Source organism: Mauremys reevesii, linkage group 5, assembly GCF_016161935.1.
Source record: "Mauremys reevesii isolate NIE-2019 linkage group 5, ASM1616193v1, whole genome shotgun sequence".
In the NCBI taxonomy this organism is placed as follows: Eukaryota; Metazoa; Chordata; order Testudines; family Geoemydidae; genus Mauremys; species Mauremys reevesii.
In genome coordinates this window covers 128,190,940-128,213,297 of record NC_052627.1, presented here as the reverse complement: position 1 = coordinate 128,213,297, position 22,358 = coordinate 128,190,940, and the positions used below count along the sequence as shown (strand labels likewise).

At 42.4% G+C, this 22,358-nt stretch overlaps 1 long non-coding RNA gene across 2 annotated transcripts in view; it reads right to left on the bottom strand.

Moving 5' to 3' along the window:
• The window catches only part of LOC120406838, a 127,187-nt gene that overhangs the window by 1,235 nt on the left and 103,594 nt on the right, over positions 1 to 22,358 (bottom strand). The window lies entirely within an intron of this gene.

Below are 22,358 nucleotides of genomic sequence, written 5' to 3'. Positions count from 1 at the left end.
TGTAGGTTTCACTTGTAGAGTTGTAATATTGTAACTAATCTTAACTCTCGCTGGTTCACTGGGATATAAGTGAGATCAGAATAATCAGTATACCCATCTTGATCATTTTGCTTCTCTTGAACCGAAAACGGGCCCAGTTTAGGGACAGATTTTCAATAGTCTATAATATAGTGTACATTCTAGTAATTCAATGTTTGGACACTGAACTGACAAGAATCTACTTGGTTCAGAACCCTTTGCTCTCTCAATATTGTATGGAGAACACGTTTTAAAATCTGAACAATATTCTAAACATTACACATATTATTTAGCTGCTCCGTGGTTTTACAGGATTAAATGGTGCAGTTTCAGTTCATAAAAATGATGTCCTTTGACATCAAAACCAAAATGCATTATAGCTTAGGAAAAAAAGGTATATTTTCAGGTATGCATTTGATTCATTTTCCATAAAATACTAAGTATCATGACCTCTGACTGATCTATAGAGCTTCAGTCATTCCTTTGGACTTCTAGTTTTAATTCACTTTGCACAAAATATGTTCAGTAATGGGTTGAGGTAGCAGCTTGGGCTAGCTACCTGAGTACATGGCTAGAGGGACAGGCAGGATTGTACTCAGGGCGGCTAGTCCTAGCCGCCATGGCCAGGCTGCTGCTTTAAGGCACTAGCTCAAGCAGAGTTAATTTAGGTATATCTACGTCAGCTGGAAATCACACCTCCCAGCTCAGATGTAGACATACCCTGTATTAACTGCTACTTACATCAAGGATTGCGGGATTTTATTTAGCCTAACGCCATTTAGCTGAACAAAAGAGATCCAAGTTTTCTGTGACAACTTAACGCTATAATTGCAAGAGGGAAAAATCAGAACATAGTCTTCAGGACAAAAATGGAGAACAGCATAAACAGATGGATTAAGGGTTTGAATCAAATATGTATCATTCCAAAATAAAGGACCAAAAGTGCTCATATATGCCTATAAAGACCATCCTCTATAGTGTAGGGACAAGAAGTGACTGATGTCAGGGTCCGTATCTATGGATTTCAGAAATCTGGTCTGTCATAAACAGATAGTTAAGGGTTAAGGTCTCTTTTACCTGTAAAGGGTTAACAAGCTCAGTGAACCTGGTGGACACCTGACCAGAGGACCAATCAGGGGACAAGATACTTTCAAATCTCGGTGGAGGGAAGTCTTTGTTTGGGTTCTTTGTTTGGGGGATTGTTCTCTCTTGGGATTCAGAGAAGCCAGACGTACATCCAGGCTCTCCAAGCTTCCTGAAATAGTCTCTTCTATTCAATATAGTGAATATTAGTTAAAAAGGCGGATTAGTCTTTTGAGTTGCTTTCTGTATTTGCAAAAATGTGTTTGCTGTTACTTGTGCTTCTGCTAGAAGAGGGGGAGTCCCTTGAGTTCTTATAAGATAGACCCTGTAATATTTTTCATCCTGGTGTCACAGAGATAGTGTTTACTTTCTTTTAATAAAAACTTTTCTTTTTAAGAACTTGATTGATTTTTTCCCTTGTTTGAGACCCCAGGGGATTAGTTTGACTCACCAGGAATAGGAGGGGGGGGAAGAGAGAAGGGGTAAAGGTGAATCCCTCTTTGTTTAGATTCAAGGAGTTTGAATCAAGGTAATCTCTCCCAAAGACTAAGGGAGGAGGGAAGGTAGGGGAATGGTTTATTGCCATTTGTGTTAAGACCCAAGAGGTTTGGGTCTTGGATTTCCCAGGGAAGGTTTGGGGGGAATGGAAAGTGTACCAAAACACTATATTTTTGGTTGGTGGCAGCGCTATCAGATCTAAGCTAGGATTTAAGCTTAGAAGGGTATCTGCAGGGCCCCACCTTTTGGACGCTAAAGTTCAAAGTGGGGAACAAACCTATGACAGGGTCCCATTGGCTGGATTAATTTAATTCAAAGTGATTTAAATCACCAATTTGAATCATGATCTAAATCATCATCAAGCAGGAAATCTTTATTTAAATCATCAATTTTAATCTTGTGTTGCATTTATACTTTTGAGTTATTTTCCTAAGAAAGGTTGATTCTCACTGGTTGGTATAATTTGATACTTCTTTTTGCTAACAAGGAGGATATACTATACAGATACACATTTATTGAAGCAATTACGTAGCTTTACATATATGTATTCAGATTCTTAATTTTCACATTTTTATGATGTTAGAAAACGATAAATGACATTTCTTATTTACTAGATGATTCATGTTTTACTTGTGAATTGTGTCAAGCTGCACTTGGCTGGAAATTGGAATGCAATTAAAATGCACAAAACAGCATTTTTTGTTGTTGCTGTTAATTAGTTAAATATGGCTGCCTTAAATTTATGGATAGATAAGGGGGAAAAGTAAGTTTACAAAACATATTTTGCAGTTCAAATTAACGGATTCGTTAACTAAAGGAAGTATTATCTGTAGTTAGTGACTTGAACTGATTTGTTTCCTTCAATATTTTAGCACTAGTAGGTCTCATCTTCTCACACCTTGTTTTTATTCATAGACTGAAAGAGGAAAAAAAGTTTTCCTGCTTTCTCAACTCCCAACTGGTTTCACAGCTTGCAATGAACTATTCACTGAACTAATAATTTGAATAAACTGAAATGAAATGAACATAGTCTCTTGATACCTGCAGAAGATGCTACTGCTGTCAAAAGCTGGTTTAGCACTGTAAGAAATGCTGGTTCCAAGTGCTTAGCCAGTAACTTTCATCAGTTCAGTGCTTTGACTTTCTTTAAAACTTTGGCAACTGACACATACTGCTTGGGAAATTATTTTAATAGTTTATAGTAAGTTTAGGCCTTAATATAAGTTTTCACAATTTCAAATTTAATTTTCAATAGGTTTATTTTTAAAGAGAAAAAGATGTTTAATTTAAATTAATAAATGCCTAGATAGAAAGATCCATATAACTGGAACATACCTCCATAATTCATTATCCTCATGATCTCCCATAATAAGAAATACAAGCCGACCCACAGCTATTTCCTACCGAAAACATCTATAATTTAGTACTGTCTCCTCATAGTGAGTAAAGTCGTTTCAATGATTGTCATCTCACTTGGCAATGAAGATTGAACCTGTGACCTCCAGAGCTAAAGGACAAGCCTCTATCGTTTGAGCTGGAAAACTATGCCCCAGAGCCAAGCGCTGTGACAGAGTCCTCTGTGGAACAGATATAGATGGAAATATGTGAGACACATTGGGTACTCTGCACACTGACATTCATAGCCAGAAGGTTTAGCATTAACAAGCTCAATGAATGCAATATGGCTATTAACATTATCGTTTTAATCCTTCCCTCCTTCTGGGTCTGCGCTGTTTCCACCACCTCTATTCGGCCGAAGACATACAAAATGTCAGCGAAGATACTAGCTCCTTTTACAGCTATGTTTTTTTATTGCTCATTTTAGAATCCTTTTCATATGAAGCCAGATCTCTTAAGGTCAGAAAATAAGCTGCCTGCTTTTATACAACAAAGCAGCAAGTAAAGCAAACTACTTCAACACTGTCCCTGAGAGTTTTACAATAAATAAGACATGTCCAAAGCTGGCGTTGTACAAGTTTTCTTTATTTGTTTATGAAATGGTGGTTTTCATGATAAATATACTAGGGCCTTTAGAAGTCTATAAAATCCTGAAACGCAAAGAGGAAATACCATAACAGACGCAGACAGATAGACAGACACAGCTCTTCCAAGATGCTGGCAGAGCCATCAGATAAATTCACAGAGGCCAATTCTTGCTGGCTTTGCATCTTGTGTAGCTGTTTATACCTGTGCAAAGTGAACAAGTTCAAAGTGGTTGTAAAAAGGAGACCAAATCAGAGTGGCAGCTTCCACTTTCTGCATGTGTACAAACTTGATCCTGCTCCAATTAAAGGTAATGGGATTTCGCCATGGATTTCAATGGGAGCAGAATCATGCTTTAAGTAGCTACACCAGGCAGCAGAACCAGGACTATGACCTTGTATTTGCAACTCTTATTCCCCTTATCCCCTGCCCTGTTATCTTTTTCCTACCTTGATCTTCCCTCATCACGTCTTTTCTGTTTAAATGGGATAGTAAGCTCTTCAATGCAGGGGCTAGCTGCTATTATTTATCTGTAAAATGACACACACACTTTTCAGTGCCGTATAAATACAACTTATTACAATCCAAATCTTTTTCACCAAACTAGACTGAGCAGATGTACCCATTGTCAAGCAGGGAGACTACTTGAAGTGGGCACGGCTCAAAGGAATCCTTTAAAAAATGATGGGCTTTTTAGAAAAGGGAAGCTTATTCTAAATTAGGGCCACATTTTGAAGATTTAGGGGGAAAAAAGCACAGTAATGATGGGGAAAAGAGTTCTATGTTTCTGAAGTGTCAGCTTTGTTGAAAAGAATTGAGTGTCCCCAAGTATATTAACATTAGTTTGACCATGTGGAGCACAGCGGGGGACAGAGCTCGTTTGTAGCAAGAGTTTTACCTGAAAAGAAAAATCTAATTACTTTTTGGTGATTTTCCCAATGTCTAACCTGTACATAACACCCACCAAAACCTAATAGACTCCTGTTGGCACCTTCAGTTCCATCATGTGCAGACCTGTCTGCTATTTGCTTTAACACAAGATGTGTTATGTTGTTCTGTGTTACAGAGATGTAAGAGAATCCAGCAGGGATGCACCTGCTCTAGCGGATTTCAGCCAGATCTTGGGGTGAGTCATTGTTGTAACCTGATCTACTGGAATGAAGCAGAACAAAATGTAACCAAGGTGCAGCTACCTACAACTTTTTAACCATTCTGATGAATTGCCCTGTGGTGAGCAGACCTCAGCTAGTATGGGGGGAAATAGATCTTAATGTAGTTCAAGGGGCAATGGAGTACTCTCACAAGACTCTTCCATTGTGAAACTGCTTTCATAAGAAATTTGCAGTTAACAATGGAGTCCTGTTGTCAGACTGATTGTGCTTTATTGCTCTGAAGCATGCAACTGATTGGCATTGCTAGTCTTCATCATATAAGTGCTCTGTATTAACACCCCCAACTCTGTGAGCTGCAGCTGCAAGTCTTCTCTGCTGCTGGTGTAGAAATTTCCCATCTACAATGCACAGATCCTGTAAAACTGAGTGCATGTGAAGTATATAAAACTCCATTACAGGCTGTGTTCATTTTAAGTTCTTGCTTCCTGAAACAACCTTTGCATTCCCACCGGGGTTCTCAAACTTCATTGCACCGTGAACCCCTTCTGACAACAAAATTTACCACGTGACCTTAGGAGGGGGGACCAAAACCTGACCCTGCCTGAGGCCCATTGCCCTGGGTGGGGTGCAGTGAGCCAAAACCTGAACTGGGCCACACCATTCCTGGGGTGGGGGGACAAAGCCAAAGTCCAAGGGCTTCAGCCCCAGGTACGGGGCCTGCAATCTGAACCCTGTCACCCAGGGCTGAAGTCCTCAGGCTCGAGTTTAGCGTCAGCCTTGGGTGGTGGGCTCAGGCTTTGGCCCTGGGCCCCAGCAAGTCTAACACCAGCCCTGGCAAACCCATTAAAATGGAGCTGTGATCCAGTGTGGGGTCCTGACGCACAGTTGGAGACCCGTTGCACTGAAAGGAACTTCCAAAGAGGACCTAGCAGACCCAAGCCAATATGAGCTAATCTATAATGATTTTCTGAGGGTAAGAGCAGGACAATCAGCTTTATACTTAGTGGTACTTTTGCCTGGGTTTTCTAGTATGAGAAGTGCTTGAAAGTAATTTTTATGTAGAATTCACAGTATTTTACTATGTTCCTTGGGAAAAGACATCGTTGCCCACTCTGTTTTTTAACTATCGGCATAAGTGTGTCACTGAGGGATGTGGAAAATCCACCTCCCTGAGAGACAGTGATACCGACCTAACTCCCGGTATTGACAGTGATATGTCTATGAGAGGGTTCCTTGTATCGATATACCTACCGTCTCTCAGGGAAGTGGAGTTCTATGCAGATGGGAGAAGCTCTCCCGTTGGCGTAGGTAGTGCCATCACTAAGTGCTACAATGGCTCAGCTGCACTGCCGCAGCACTGTAAGTGTAGCCAAGCCCTACGTCTGGCCATTAAGGGTGAAGAAAGATCCAACAGGGCCCTCAAGACAGGTCTTCAACTGATGTAAATTGGCCTAGCTCCACAGAAGCATCACAGCTGGCAGAGGGCATTGATGAGCAGCTCCACTGTAGAAGTATGTGTTGAGGAGAGAGTTGAGAAAGGAGAGGAAAACTTCCAAGCATAATGGGATGAGAGGCATAAAAGGCATAAGGGTGAACCAAGATGGATAGGAAAAGGCTGACCAGGTAGAGCTTTGGGAAAGCAAGTAGTAAAGCTATTTGAACCTAATCTTACTGCATTAAAGTCAATAGTGACACTCCCACTGATGCAGGATCAGGCTGCCTTTATGAACATTTGACATCCGATTCTTCATTGTGTTGTACCTTGAAACTGCTACCACTCTGAACTGGTACTATTAGACTTGTTTTGCATATGTGAAAAATACTACACAAAGCAATGGAGAATGTGACTATTTAGGTACAGTGAGGAAAGAAACCGGGACCTTTGCAATGCTTCACTATCTTACTAACCCAGTCACCTAATTTTAAAGACAGGTTTGCGATAAAGTTCAGATGGGGCTGATGTGCTGGCTGTTGTAGATTAACGAAGGCAGGGATAAAAAGTATGATAGTATAAATTGGAAGGAACAACTCAAGAGACATTCAATGACACTCAATGATCTGGCCTCCAGGATAATTTTAAACAAATGCCCATAGTTCTAGGATGAGGATTATGGCCACCAGCTCCATTCCTCAGGTACAATGGAGCTGTCCACCACAAAGGTGGCACTTGTGCAGGAGACAAAAAAGTTTTTGGGGGCTGGTTGAAAACCATTAAATTAAGTCTCACAGAATCTAAGAACTGCCTCAAAGCTCACTGCTTTCAATTCCAAATGAAAGGTGTGTTTCTTTGATCCTGCCTTCAATAATAAATGCCTATAGCACAGCAGACATAAAATAAATATTGCCAACATATCTGATATAATTTTCCCCATGGGGGTGAAAGAACCCGATGGGACAAATCTCTCCTTTACATAAATTTCAGCAATTCTGAGGACAAAATGGCTGCTGAAACATGCCTAAACACATTTTGCACGGATGGAGCTGACCTTGATTTCTTTTGAGAATGGGTAAACTCCACTGGGGCAAAGGATGACTTTTCTGAGCATTCCTCTGGTGCATATACACAATTGTCTGAAACTGGGGTTCATTCCCAGTGTAAACAAGGATTTCAGTGTTAAAAGGTGCAGTGTACACAAAGCAAAGTGGGATAACTGATGTGTAGCTACAGATAGTCCCTTTTCCTGATATTGAATTCTGTCTTTTGAGAACTATGGAGGGACTCTGCCAATATGGTTTGTTGTAAATTAAAAAACAAAACCAAAATCAATATTTGTTTCTATGAAATTGTGTTCTAATATTTCTAAAGAAAACAGGTTTTGTCGAAAATCTAGGGTGTGTCACTGAAAGCGGCCTCCATGTGGAACTCACACTGAAGTCAACAAAAGAACTTATTCAACACACTTATGAGCTCGGGTCCATATAATTGTCCCTTGGAGCGCTGGAAACCCAAACAGAACAGCATGATCCTAATGGATATTTTAGCAACAGGAGCTCTTTAAGTATCTAGATTAGACAGACTAGACAGATCATGAGCACTAGGAAGTGAAACTGCTTAAACGAGTTATGTGTCCCAAGACCAGTGAAGCACCAAAAGCTGAAACGGTGAAAATTAAATGAGATTTGATCAATCCTGTTTCAATGCTCTAGGGTGTTAATAATAACACAGGGAGTTTTAAAAATACATAGTCTTTTTTATCCTAGATGTGCCCCCTTTAAAACAGATTTGTATCTGAAAAAATGTTGCAAAGTTTATTTGCTTACCTCCTGACATTATTGTTGACAACCTCAGGACTGTATAATTTGTAGCGGTAACCAACACACCTCTTTAGATTTTTATCTTATCTGTTGAGCGGGATTGTTTGTTTTATAAAAAAGATTCTCAGGGCTAAATCCTCAGCTGGTTTTGAGTCACCGTAGCATCACTGAAATCCACTGATATTTGCACTAGTTGAATATTTGGCCTACATTTAGCCATTCACCTAGGTTTTTATACTAGCACAGCACAGTATGCAAATACAATGTGTGTCTCTTGTACTCTAGTTACTGATCAGGACTTCAGTACTTTGAGATTGTGGTAGTAAGTTTTGTCAGCAGAGCAATAGAGGGTATGGTAATATCTGCATGCACTGAATTCAGAAGTCAGATTGTAAATATTCACTGCCATGCTATCAGGAATGAAAATGCTCCCTCTGAATAACTTTTTCCTCAATGAACCTGATTACAAGCATAAATATACTGAATTTCAATGCAAATCGGAAGCTCACTTTTTGCCTCCATTTATTCAGGTTACAGACCTGGAGAAGTTTGAAATTCCAGAGATATTTTACATGTGCAAAACTTCACGACAGAAAAAAAATAAAGTTTTATCAAATTAAAGAGACACTAATCATTTATCTAGCCTGCCAGGCACAAGTGCTCCAAAATATTATTCTTAATTTTCTTTTTGAAACAATTCATCACATTTGCCTTAAGTTTCCCTGGGCCTCATTTCCCCACATCCCTGACAATTGATTCTCAGTTTGGAATCCCTTCCATTTTATTCAACTTGATTTATTTTATCGGCTTCCTTTTAAATCCAGGGGGTCCAATTCTCCCTTCTGTTACACTAATTTTACAATGTAATTCCACTGAAGAGCCAATGCATTTGGAGAACAAAGTTCCATGTCTTGTTACCACTTCACAGAACATTCATTACCTGTTCAGATTTGCATCTTCTCGGTCTCCTTTTCATTCCCCTCTGCACAAACAACAATTCTGATTTTCCGACTGTCCCTGCATTACGTGCCTCCAGTAGTCTTCTCATCACATTCCAGTAGTGCTACCTCCAACACCATTTCCATCTCAAAAGAGGCTCTATTCTACTTAGGTTATAAAGTTTTTTTCTGTGTGATTCCCAACTATGAATAATGCAGATGTGGTTTCCTGTGAGTGCTTCGGTGTTCAGAAAGACCCAGGGGGAATTGCTTGGTTTGGGGATAATATGAATAAGTCTTCTAGTGCTCTCTAGAAAGACACAAGGTCTGATTATCTGGTTCCTTGCACCTTGTGTAGTCATTTACACCTGTGGAAAGTGCATGTAAAAATGCCACCAGATCTGAGTGGCTTCATATTACACCCTATAGCTGTACACGACTGTAGGAAGTGAAAGGCAGTGGAGATTCAGGATGCTTGAGTGTCCAGCCAGATAGAAACCACAAGGTAGTAGAAATCTCACAGGAAGTGTCCCAGGGAGGGAGAGAAGGGATTGATCATCTGCTTTCTTACACTAGTCTAACCCACTGCTATCCAGTGACCTACTTCTGATTTACATCAATGCAAGAGAGTGGAGAACAGGGCTCCAGATTTCTCGCAATGTTCAGATAAATTCACACAAGGCTTTGGCTGCTTATCCAAACAGAACCACCAAATCTTCTGAAATTCACCCCTCACTAATTATAACTTGCTTTATTGAGACAGCTAGTACTGTTCAAGATACTGGGGATATTCCATAATCTTTGCCATGGTATCTTTAACTTTTATCTAGACAGCAATCAGAGTCAAGAGGATGGATCATGAATTTAACACATCACCTGAAGTGAAAAGAACATTGCTATATGTTCTTTCCATTTTTTTAAACTCTTGTAACACTGGTGAAAGCTTGCACCTGAACTAAATGTTTCCTTCCCTAGCAACTATCACTATCTTTTTCTCCCCGTATTTCTAATGGAACTTTAAGTAAACATCAGGTGAGAGGAAAGGTGAGCTTGTGGTTAATGCACTGTCTCAGGATCCATGGTCACCTGTCAGGCAGGTTGCCTCAGGATCAGGGTCCCCATGGCTTTCAGTGTCCACTGCTCTGGGGTTGCATTCCCTTTCATAGAGAATTTTTAAATTTGGGGGAATGGTTCCTAAGTGGAAGAAAACAAATTTTGAAATATCAAAATCCTCCACAATGGAGTTATTTTTCTCCACACAACTTTAGAACGGACATATACTAATTCAGCTCCCAAAGGGATGTTACGGCAGAACAAACACAAAGACCTGGCCCTGGTGCCCAAGAGTTTTGCTATCTGATTTTAGGTGTATTAAAATCAATTTACAGTCGGCAGTGACAACAAAAATCTTGGCTATTAACACCAAATTCCAAACTACTAGAAAGGTCAATTAAAAGTATAAACAAAGATGTCTTACTCTGTGTCCTATGCAAACACTTAGGAAAGCAAGCAAATCACTTGCAAGAATGTAATTCCCAATATTTTCAAATGCTGTTGGATCAAAGATGCCCCAAATAAAGCTGCAGAGCTACATACAGTCCACAGAGTCCTACAACAATAATAGTAGTAACTTACCACTTAGGACCAAATTCACAACTGCCACTTTAGGCACTGAAATCCCAGAATCACTCCCCACTAGGATTCACGAAGCCCCTGCTCTGAGGAAACCCTGCAGGTGCCTAAACCTTCTGAGCACCTCAATTTTTGCAGTAAAAATTCCCTAGGCACCGATATTTCTCCCTTGGAGCATGTGCACTGCACCCCCACACCAGGCCTCTGGACACCTAAGTCCCAGAGTGATAAACAAAGTAGAGGAAAATAGGCATTTCTCTGCCTAACTCACCTTCAGGGCCTGATCCAGTAAACATGCTCAGAGCTCGTCTACCCGATTGGGCCCTTATAGAGAAGCTTGCATAAACGTAGGGGGAGAGGAGGTGGAAGAGAACAAGGCTCTCCATTAGCCCAGTAGTTAGGGTACTCAGCCAGCCTGTGAAGACCCCCCCACCCAGTTCAAGTCCCTCATCTACCTAAGAGGGAGAAGAGAGTTTAACGGGGGATCTGCCAGCTCTCAGGTGAGTTCCCTAGCCACTGATCTAGTCTAAGGGGGGGGGGGGCTTCACTCTTTCCTATTGACACTGTTCTGCTGTAGATAAATAACTTTAAAAATCCATTGGAGAAGGGGAACTAGACATTGGGTCTCCTATCTCCCAGATGAGTACTCTAACCACCCGGCTATAGAGTCATTCTCTCATGCTCTCTCTCCTCCTTTGTTATTTACCCATAGTAGAAGAGCGTCAACAGGGAGAACGAAGGAGCTCTATATCAGAATGTCCCCTCGCTCAGTGGTTAGAGCACTCACACAAGAGGTAGTGGACCCCAGTTCAAATCTCTTCTTCACATCAGGGGGAGGGCATCTGCCAATCCCAGTTGAGTAGCTTAACCACTGAGTTATGAGAGAGACCCTCCTTCCCGCCAGGCCCTGGTTTCCGCTAAAATGGCAGAGGCATCAAACACCGAGAGAGCATTTGCTGAGAGTATCAAGCTGAGGGAGGCAACAACCTGGAGCCCAGACTCAGGCACCTATCTCTGAGAGAGGTACAGGGCTTAGCCTCTCTCCTTCAGTTTGACATCCCAGAGTGGCTCTCTTTGAGCAGCCACCCACCATGCTAGCTTTTGTGAATCCCTTTCTGAAGCGCCTATTTCCCGCCATTTACTGTATAAGGACTCAGAGCCCAAATCATGCTGTGTGTGAATCCCAGTGATTTTCTAGATGTCTTCGTTTCTTGGTGAATCGAGCCCTCTATTGTTCATAGCACCTTCAAGGATTTCCAGGCACTTTGCAGACATGGATGAATTAAACCTGAAGCCATCCATGTGAACCATGGACGTATTCTTATCCCCATTTTACACAAAGGGAAATGGAGGAAGAGAGGAGAGGTTTGTGTGACCATGGGCAGGCTCACACAATGTGCGTTAAAAGCCAGGTGTTCTGGCACCTTATGCTGTGCTCTAACCACTAGAATGTGTTTCTTTCTATGCCCTAACAAGCCTGAATCAACTTCAGGATTTTATTGCAGAGGAACTGAAAAAAAAATCGACTCATCTTTCAGGCAAGATACAAGAGTGAATAGTATAGTTGTGTTGTCCATTTATTTTTGTAATTAAAACATTATGGAAATATAATATGCAACTTCAGTGTGGCCCTTGGGCTGCTGGCAAATTCCTCATGCATCCAGTGGCATCGCAAGTTTCAGGCCCCCCTGCTGTTGATTAAGAAATTTCCTTGATCTATAAATATGGAACATTAATCTGATTAATGTGACAGTCTCCCATGGCAGAAATGTGTTTAAATGTGAATCGATAGCTCCATACATTCGCATGACATTGTACAAGCAAGAAAAATAAATGCTGCCCTTGACAAGCTGCTGAGAATTCAGCACTTGAATGTTGAGCTTTAAACATCTATAGACACAGATGAAGATGAAGCTGTGGCATTGTGAGCCAGCTTCAGACAAGGAGCCTAGTCCAGATAGTGATTCAAATGTAATGCACACTACTCACTGCTTCTTTGCAGGCACACTGCAGCTGCACAACTATATATATTACTCAGACTTTTTTTTTTTTAACTGCAGAAAGAAGGCTGAGGAAAGGACTTTTTTATGCTTTATTAGGAGGAGGTTTTCCTCTTAATTCATAAGAACCATATGTAGTAGGATCACCACCCAACTGCAGGGCTGGAGCCCAAAGCTTTTTGCCAGACATTCAGGGGAATCAACACAGCTGAGGTGTGGTGTCAGTTCAAAACAACTGCAGATGCAATGGAAGCCATTAAACATACCTGTTATTTGAGTGGGAGCTGAGCACACACACATTACAATCACAACGCATAGGAAGAATAAAGGCATGTTTCGGTAGGATTTCAAGTGTGGTACAGAATGCCCTTTCAGTGATATGTAGCAGGACATGTGGCGGGCTGCAGCATGGAGAGCATCATATAGCACTTTGAGACATATAGCACTTAAAGCACTATATAAACTGAGACCACTTGGTGTATCATACTGGCCAATGCTGAGTCATTGTTCCCTTGTGCTCCCTCTGACTGTCTGTTGTATCCGACTCTGCTGTCTCTCTTCCTAGATGTAGATTGTAAGCTAGGAAGTAAAGGACCATCTTGTTATATATTATCATAGAAATGTAGGGCTGGAAGGGACCTCACCAGATCATATAGACCATCTCCTCACACTGAGGTGGGATTAAGTATACTGTTACCTGGGGTTCTTTCAACCCAAAGCTCTTGGTAACTTTTACTCTGTCCGAGGTGGTGTCAGGAAATAAATCAGGGGAGACGCGGCCATCCAACCGATAGATGGCTGGCACAAACAGGACAACACAAGAGTGCTTTCACTTAAAGCTAAACTTTACTTAGTCTCAAGCACTTACACACGTCCGCAACAGATTAGTAAAACACCCCCAACCCTTGATAATTTCCAAACTTGAGTGTGGCTCTTGAGTGATACACCGGCAGGTTTCGGGTGGCCAAATCTTCTGCCTGCTGGTGGGGAACGCAAGATGTATCCAGAGGGAGAGTCCAAAGAGAGTCCAACTATCTCAAATTTTTTCCCCTTATTTATATATTAGTAATAGAATGACATGTCCCTTAAAGAAACCTTGTTAAGTAAGCAGTTTCAATGGTCAAGCAAGAGGTTCCTTCTGATTATTGATTAACCAGGTGTGGGTTTTTCCAGTTTGCAGCCTTGAGACCCCAGTAGACATTCCTGGGGCACATCCTGCTCTTTTAAAATGCATGTATCAACATCTTCAACACAATTCTTATCAGGAAGGACACGGGGTCAAGCTGCCCTTTCTGTGGTACCCCAATACCGCTCCCCCCTTCCGGCCTTGGTAAATCTGAGACTGCTGAATAGGCTGCTTTTAACAATAAGCCATAGTGGTTTCAGGCACTTTACTGGCTTGCCAAAATCTCCCCGTACAATACGTAGACCATCCCTGAAAGATGTTTGTCTGACCTGTTCTTAAAAACATCCATGGACAGGAATTCCATGACCTCCCTAGTTAAGCAATGGAACAAGTCACCTATCTTTATAGTGAGAAAGCTTTTCCAAATATCTAAACCAAATCTCCTTTGTTATGGTCTGTACAGTTCCGAGCACAAGATTTTTAAGCCAGAACCATGATTTAGGAATGTCTGAAGCTGGCAAAACTAAAAACTTCCTCTAAGAGCATCTGATTTTCTGTGATCACAAGCCAGTCTCAGTTACATGCGTGCTCAATAGTAATTTATCAGTAGCTCATTTGTGGTGGATACCACATGTACTATGAACAGCTTACTCCAAAATTTTAGAGCAATGAGGACATTTCTGCGCTTCATCTTGGGTGTTGTTTACGTTTTTCCCTTTTAATTGATTTACCCAGATCTTAGGAAGGAAAGATGGACAATAGCAGGATGAGATGAAGATCGTACAGTCAACCTGTGGAACTCTTTGCCAGGGGATGTTGTGAAGGCCAAGACTATAACAGGGTTCAAAAAAGAACTAGTTAAATTCATGGAGGATAGGTACATCAAAGGCTATTAGCCAGGATGGGCAGGAATGGTGTCCTTAGCCTCTGTTTGCCAGAAGCTTGGAATGGGCAACAGGGGATGGATCACTTGATGATTACCTGTTCTATTCATTTCCTATGGGTCACCTGGCATTGGCCACTGTCGGAAGACAGGATACTGGGCTAGATGGACCTTTGGTCTGGCCCAGTATGGCCGTTCTTATCTGCTTCTTTCAGAGGCACAGAACTTGAATGCTTTCTCCTGTATTCCATGATCCCTCCTATTGCTTGGGAGTATCCATCTCTCTTATTTAGATTCCCTCTTCTCCTCTCTCCCCTTCCCACAGTCTTCTCTGTTCTGCCAGCCTATAAAGAACTCCCCTCTCTCCTTCACATTTATCTCAGGTATGCATATGACACCTACCACCATAGTATCTGAACACCTCTTTAGAGCATTTATCCCTTACAACACCCCTGGGGTAAATTAGAGAAATTGTATTATCCCCATTTTATAGATGGGGAACTGAGGCCCAGATCTGAAGAGGTATTTAGGCTGCTAACTTGCATTGATTTCAGTGGAAGTTAGGAGACTAAATATCTTTGAGGATCTGGGCTGTGATTTGGCCAAAGTCACACAGGAAGTCTATGTAAGAACAAGGAACTGACCTGAGTCCTAAACTTAGCATGCTGACCACTGGACTATCATTTCCTCTCCTCATTAAAAAAACAACCAACCAATCAACCAAACAAAAAAAACCCTTCTTTCTTCTCCCTTCCAACCAAAATCCAAAGAAAGACAAGGATGCCAGTAGGACAAAGAGGAAGGAAAGAGACTGAGTGGAGGAAACACAGAAGAGAGTCTTCTGACTTCTATCTTCTCTGGTATTAAAGGTCCCCTATACTGGGCACCTATCACAATTTCAAGCCCACTGGCCTTGGGGCAGAGAACTCTGGATGCCTGAGTCAAACTGTCTAGAGTAGCTCATGAGCATGAGTGCCAGCCTTGGGTCAGACTGTCAAGAAGCAGGGCACAAACCCCAAATTGGTTGTGAGTTCTAGACTTAGATTTCACCAACCACGTAACAAGTGTGAACTCCTCAAGCATTATAGCAGCCTAATCATGGAGCCACAGGCAATCCCCTTAGGTACTCTAGTCTTCTTTTGCCACCCAGGCAAGTTTGCCTTTGTGATAGATGGCTCCTTACACCAAAAGTCACAGCAGTATGTAGGCTGCGTCTGACAAAGTGGGTATTCACCCACGAAAGCTCATGCTCCAATATGTCTGTTAGTCTATAAGTTGCCACAGGACTCTTTGTTGCTTTTTACAGATCCAGACTAACACGACTACCCCTTTGATACAATATGCAGGTTACTCCCAGTACCAAAGGACCAGTCACTTATTCCAGGTCAATTGTACCTCTAATCTCAAACCAAAACCAATGCTTGTTGCCAGTCCCATATTAAAGTACATGAAGATTTATTAACTAAGGAAAAAAATGAGAGTTATGTACGAGGTTAAAGCAGATAAACATACACATAAATTACTTACAGTCTTAGGTTCCAAGAGGTAATAGAAACTGCTCTGATATGCAAGTTTTCTATGTCCTGTAGGGCTAACCCAAGCTTGGGGATCCCTTGCTTATGCTTAGAAATGTTGTCCTCTCTAACTTCCAAGCATCATAGTGATACAGTTCTTTCTGGTCAGGGATTATTATTCCTTTCCCAAAGTTCAAACTGATGGAACAAGTGTCACTGCCTGTCTCCTCTTCACAGGTGTGTTTGTGGGTGGGAGGGGAAGGGAAGGGAAGGTGCGGCAAATCACCAAAGTCTTTATCCTTTAATGTTACATAATGGCTCTGCTTATGTGCAGGATTAGCACTTCCTATTAATTAACATTTCCTTCCTGTTTGGTGAAATACACAGGATATGCCTACACAGGAAAGAAAAACCCATGGCTGGCCCGTGCCAGCCAATTGGGGCTCAGGCTGCAGGGCTGTTTCTTTGCTGTGTAGACATCTGGGATCAGGGTGGAGCCTGGGCTGTAGAACCCTGTGAGGTGGGAGGATCCCAGAGCTCAGGCTCCAGCCAAAGCCCAAAAGGTCTACATAGCAATGAAGAGCCCCACAGCCTGGGCCACAGTAGGCTGGCGAACCACAGGTGTTTAGTTGCTATGTAGACATACCCCAATTACGGAGTTTTAAATTGCAAACACTCAGTATAGCTTTATACCAGGCCTACACAACTCGTAAAGCGGCGAGGGCCACATTACTCCAAAGAAAACAGCTGAGGGCCGATACCTCCCGGCCCCGCGGAAACACCCCGCCCCAGGGCCGCCCAGCCCTGCGGAAACAAACCCTCCTTCCCCAGCGCCGCCCCACCAAAACAGCTGTGGGCCAAAAAGGAAGGTCGGGGGTGGGGAGGTGATACTTTATTTTAAATCAACCAGGGGCTCCCAGCTGAAGAGGTGGCTGGGAGCCCTCAGGGGCAAATTAAAGGGCCCGGGGCTCCGGCGGCTGGGGGAACCCGGCAGGGCCAGCTCTAGGTTTTTTGCTGCCCCAAGCAAAAAAAAATTTGGCTGCCTCCCGTCCCAGCACTGGGCTCCCCCCTGTAGCCCCCTGCTGCCCCAGTCCTGGGCTCTCCACCCACCTACCCCAGCGCGGGGCTTCCCCCTTTCCTCCCCACCAGTGCCCTTCCTCCACCCCGCTGCTGCCCCAGCCCTGGGCTCCCCCCCACACACCTCCTGCTGCCCCAGCCCTGGGTCACTGGTAACTCACTCCCAGGGTGGGTCATTCAGCAGGAATTTTGGATGTGCACAGAACACAGACAGGATTGGTTCCCATACGGTTACAGAACTGCAGTAAAGTGGAACAATTTTCAGCTTGTGTGATTGGAGGATATCTGGATGCATATTATAAGACTGTCCTCCATAAATGAGGAAAAGTTGAGGTGCCTTTATTATTCTTTTGTTCCACTCTTTCTTTCTATGGGGAATTTGCCAATGCAATATCACTGTCTTCCTTTTAAACAAACAAAAAGGCAATGGCTGTTGAAAATAGCAATTCCAGTCCTAATAAGCATTTCTTGCTCAATTTTATCCTACTTTTTCTACAGCAAGTTACAGTGGATCAGTATATTTGATTTGGGAGAAATGAAGTAACAGCTGCCTAAACTGAGCTTGAGCACTCCTGAATTTTGAGGTGTTCAAATCTGGAAGGCAGGTGCTGGGGTGGGGGTGGGGCTGTGGGCGAGCACGGCAGGATGTATGCAGCAACGTGTCTGGAGCTGCATGGAGCCAGACACGCTGGTCTGAGTGGCACGGTAAGCGGGCTGGGGGTTGGAGAAGGGGTAGGGAGTTCCAGGGGGCAGTCAAGGGACAGGGAGCAGGGGGGGTTGGATGGGGCAGAGGTTTGGGGGCAGTCAGGGGACAGGCAGCAGTTGGATAGGCATGGGAGTCCCAGGGGTTTATCGGGGACAGATAGGGGTGGGGTCCTGGGGGAAGTTGGGGGGCTCAGGAAGGGGCAGTTGGGGACAAGGAGAAGGGAGGCTTAGATAGGGGCTGGGGTCCCAAGGGGCAGTTAGGGGCAGGGGTCTTGAGAGGGGGCAATCGGGGGACAAGGAGCAGTGGCATTTAGATAGGGGGTGGGGTCCCAGGAGAGAGGTATCAGGGGACAAGGACCAGCAGTGTTAGATAGGGGGTGGGGACCTGGGGAGCAGTTAGGGCAGGGGTCTGGGGAGGGGGCAATCAGCGGCCGCGGGCCGGGATTCAAATGGCTCTGGGCTGCCCGCAGCTGCGGGAAGCCCTGAGCCCTTTAATCCCAGCCGCGCCTGGGAATCTCTGCGGGCAGCCCAGAGCCCTCTGACTCCTGGCCGCGGCCGGGATTCGAAGGGCTCTGGGCTGCTCGCAGAGAGCTGTGTGCGGGGGATTTAGAACCCCACCACGGGCCGCACAGTGAGGCTCCGCGGGCTGCATGTTGTGCAGGCCTGCTTTATAACATAGGCTAGCGATATAATAAGTAAAATCAATAAATGCAGCATCCTATAAGTATTTCATCAACTCTAAATATATTCTCATCAATTTAACATCTATTTTAACAATACTAGCATACAGATTAGCCAGACAGGTTTCCAGATATGTGTTTGTCAGTGTTCAGTGAGGCCTAGGGACCTTGGCATGAGCTGGCACCTGGTCTGCCAGCATCACAACCCCCAGTCCTGATTTCAACAGGTGTCCTGATTCCAAACCTAGTGATCTAGGCATTAGATAATACATCTACCAGCACTGACTTGAGTTCAACCGGTGCTTGGAGCCAATTTAAACAATGAGACCCCGGGGAGCTGCTGGTTATGTTTTTCCAAAATCTGGTCATTTAATTTAGGTGAGCTAAATTAAGGAGCTATTTTAAAAAAAAATGGCCTCAGGTGAGGGTGCTCAGCACCTGTAAACTTGATTGATAAAGATTCATAGATTGATAAAGATTCCAAGGCCAGAAGGGACCATCGTGATTATCTAATCCGGCCTCCTGAAGAGCACAGCCCACACAACTTCCCCCACATAGTTGCTAGCACATTTTTAAAAAAAAACAACCAATCTTGATTTAAAGGTTGCCAGTGTCAGAGAATCTACCAATACCCTTGATAAATTGATAATGGCTGGAATTAACTTTAGTTAAGCACTTTGAAGAGTAAAGTGCTGTTATGATTTCCAAGTGCTAAATTTATTAGTACTGGATTATTGCTGAACAACTCTCTTTGTGAGTACTGATGGGAAAATCGGAAAAAAAAGTTATGATCTGTTTGGAACCACACCAAAACTATAACAGCAGTATAAAAACACTGCACCACACCAATTTAGCCTTTCAATATTTGTTCTGAGCATTTCTATTTATTTTTCTCTTCAAGTCTCCATACAAGCTTTCTGCCTCCTTTCTGCTCCAACCCATGTATCAGGTGGAAGTGTAAACAATACTTGTCATTTGAGCAATATGATTATTTTTATTATTAATTAATTGTATTTCTATAGCATGTAGGAGGCTAGGTCATGGGTCAGGACTAGACCTGTGTGTATAAGGTTTTTTTTTTAGTTTGTTGGCAATTTCAAAAAGCCTAAAAGAAATTATTTTGTGTTTGAACAAAAGAAAGAAAGAAAGAAAAAAAGAAAGCTGAAGTTTTCAGCAAATCATAAACATTCATTTTGGGTCAAACAACATGTTGTGATTTTGTTCATTTTTGAACATTTTCAAAAATAAAAGGAACCAACACCATTTCAAAACATTTGTTTTTAAATGAACAATTTAGAAAATGTGACATACATTTCCAAAACATTTTGGTCTGTCCAAATCTGTATTTTTTGCTGAAAAATGTTTCAGCCAAAATGTTTTGCTCAGATGGGACCAGGACCATGTTATGCTAGACACTATATAAACCCAAACAAAAGACAATCCCTGCCCAAAGAGTTTTCAATCCAAGTACAAGACAAGAAGCAACAGATGGCTATAGGTAGACCAATGGAGGGAGCACAAAGAAACAATGAGGAAAGTATTGGTTAGCATGACAGGCTATGTACTCATCACACCAAGAGCTTAACCATTGTCAAGATTTTTGTATGCATCATAGAATAGGAGTGTTTTGAGGAAGGATTTGTAAAAGGATAATGAGTTAGTATTTATTACTTGTATTTACATGGCAGGCTTCATGTAATTGTGATGGTTGCCATATTGACCAATACCAGGAACTGAACCAGGGACTTCCAAAGCTAAAAGAATAAGCTCATCACAACTTGCATATGGGGCCGCAGCTATCTAGCTACAAGCTTTGTGGATTGGGCACAAAGACATAGCATGTACCGACCAGGGGCTACAGAATGATGCCAAAGTGCTTTACAATGAATTAAGCTTCAAAACAACCTTGTGGGGTTTTAGTATAACCTTTGGGTGGGCTAGAGTTTACTTCGTTTCTCCTCTCCTAGTGCTCCAAGTCAAGTCAAGACAATCAAGTCCCAAGAGAACCAGAGGAATGAATTTAATTCTCAAGTACCAATTTTATAAAAATGTATAGCGATAAAAACATCATAACTTAATTTCTACTAAATAACAAAGCTACTTCATAATCCACACACATTAACTTCACAGTTATAAATATAAAACTAAAACAAATTAAATCTAAACCAGTCAGCATCAATCCCCTCCTGCCCCCCATTGAGAAGTAACTCAGAGCTCCTAAAGCTTAGGTTGAGTTCACCTGAGTTTCAAATAGTATCTTTGTTCATCAACTCTATACAATCTGCTGAGTCGAAAGCACTGCAGTAATATCTTCTCTCTTCTTGCCTGCAGAGATCTTCAGTTGGAAAACACACAGACTCTTTCTCCTCCTCTGCTGGACTGTGGAATCAAGTAGCTAGTCAGCTAACTATTTAATCAACCAATCAGTATTAAGTGTGCAAGTGAATAACCCTGTTACAAGACAAATGCAAAACTAAGAATAGAAAATGTCAATGACTCTTTCCTCATCATCACATTTAAACAAGAAAGGAGTGAGTGAACATGACTGGATAAGACAATTTGACTAAAACGATTTGGCTAAAGTCAAACAACATTCAAGGTATACAATTAAAATGAAATAAATTAATTTTCCCTCCCAATTTCCTCCTTCTACAACTAATACTGCCAGGGCTTTTCTGTCGGAAAGTGAACAATATTATCAAGAATTAGGGGGAAACAGCCTATTTTCTGCTCCTGTGACACTGAGCTTCTCTCTGCTCACACATCCTTTTGTAAAGCAGCTGCACTGACTACTTGACCTCAGTGGAGTCTATTAATCCAGCTACAGGGAGCCTACCGAGCATGCTCTAAACTACCACCCCCCAAGTCCAGAAACTTTTGGGAGTGGAATGCTAATTGGGCATCTGCAGAGCATTAATGACCCAGACACAACTCATTCCTCTCCCCACCACCCCCACACTTCTTGTCTCTAGATCTCTGAAAGAGATATCTTCCAGTTAGGTGCATGGGTTACATTAGGTTCAAGTTACAGACTGATAAGATGAGACACGGAGATGGTAAGCGATTTGTATTCTATGCGAGAACCCGACACTCCCACGTTAGAAGCCTGATTCTCAGTTCCCCGCTTGACTTATTAACCATAGTGCAGTCAAGTGGAATCTAGTCTATGACCAGCAGTTGTCACTGCTCTGCTGTGACATGCATTTTTTTTTCCTGGCAAAACCTTTTTGATTATAGGTGAAACTGAGCAAACCTGAAAAGGCAAACAACAGATTATGTTTGCTTCCATTTTTCACAAAAAACAAAACAAAACAAAAAACACCTGTGAAAAGTCCTATTCGCCTATTTCTTTTTACATGCACAAATTCTTCCACTGCTTCTTTAAATAGCAGGAGTTATGGAGGGTTTGTTATGCAGAAGACAAGAGGCTCAATTTGCCTCTGACTTATGCCAGTGTAGAACAGGGGTCAACGCCTTGGCATCAGCACAGTTACAGTGACGTAAAACAGGTGTGAGTGGGAAGAGACGCCAACCAAGGAGCACACTTTGTTAAGATTAATACATTTTCTCCTGTTTTAAGCATCAGATACATAAGCCTCCTATGAAAATGTATATGCGAGGTCTGTGACTGAAGTGACCAGACTCCAGATATAGACTCTTTACCAATAACGTAAAGCCTTGCGTTAAGAAATTAGTAGTTATTCTGCTTAAGTACTTTGTTTTCTTTTGCTTTGTATTGGGGCCTGAACAGATTCCCCTCCACCCCGCACCCATCCACCTCCAATAATATCATCATAATTCCTCCTACCTGCCCCCCCCCACAATCCTATACAATAATATAATGCTGGAATTGT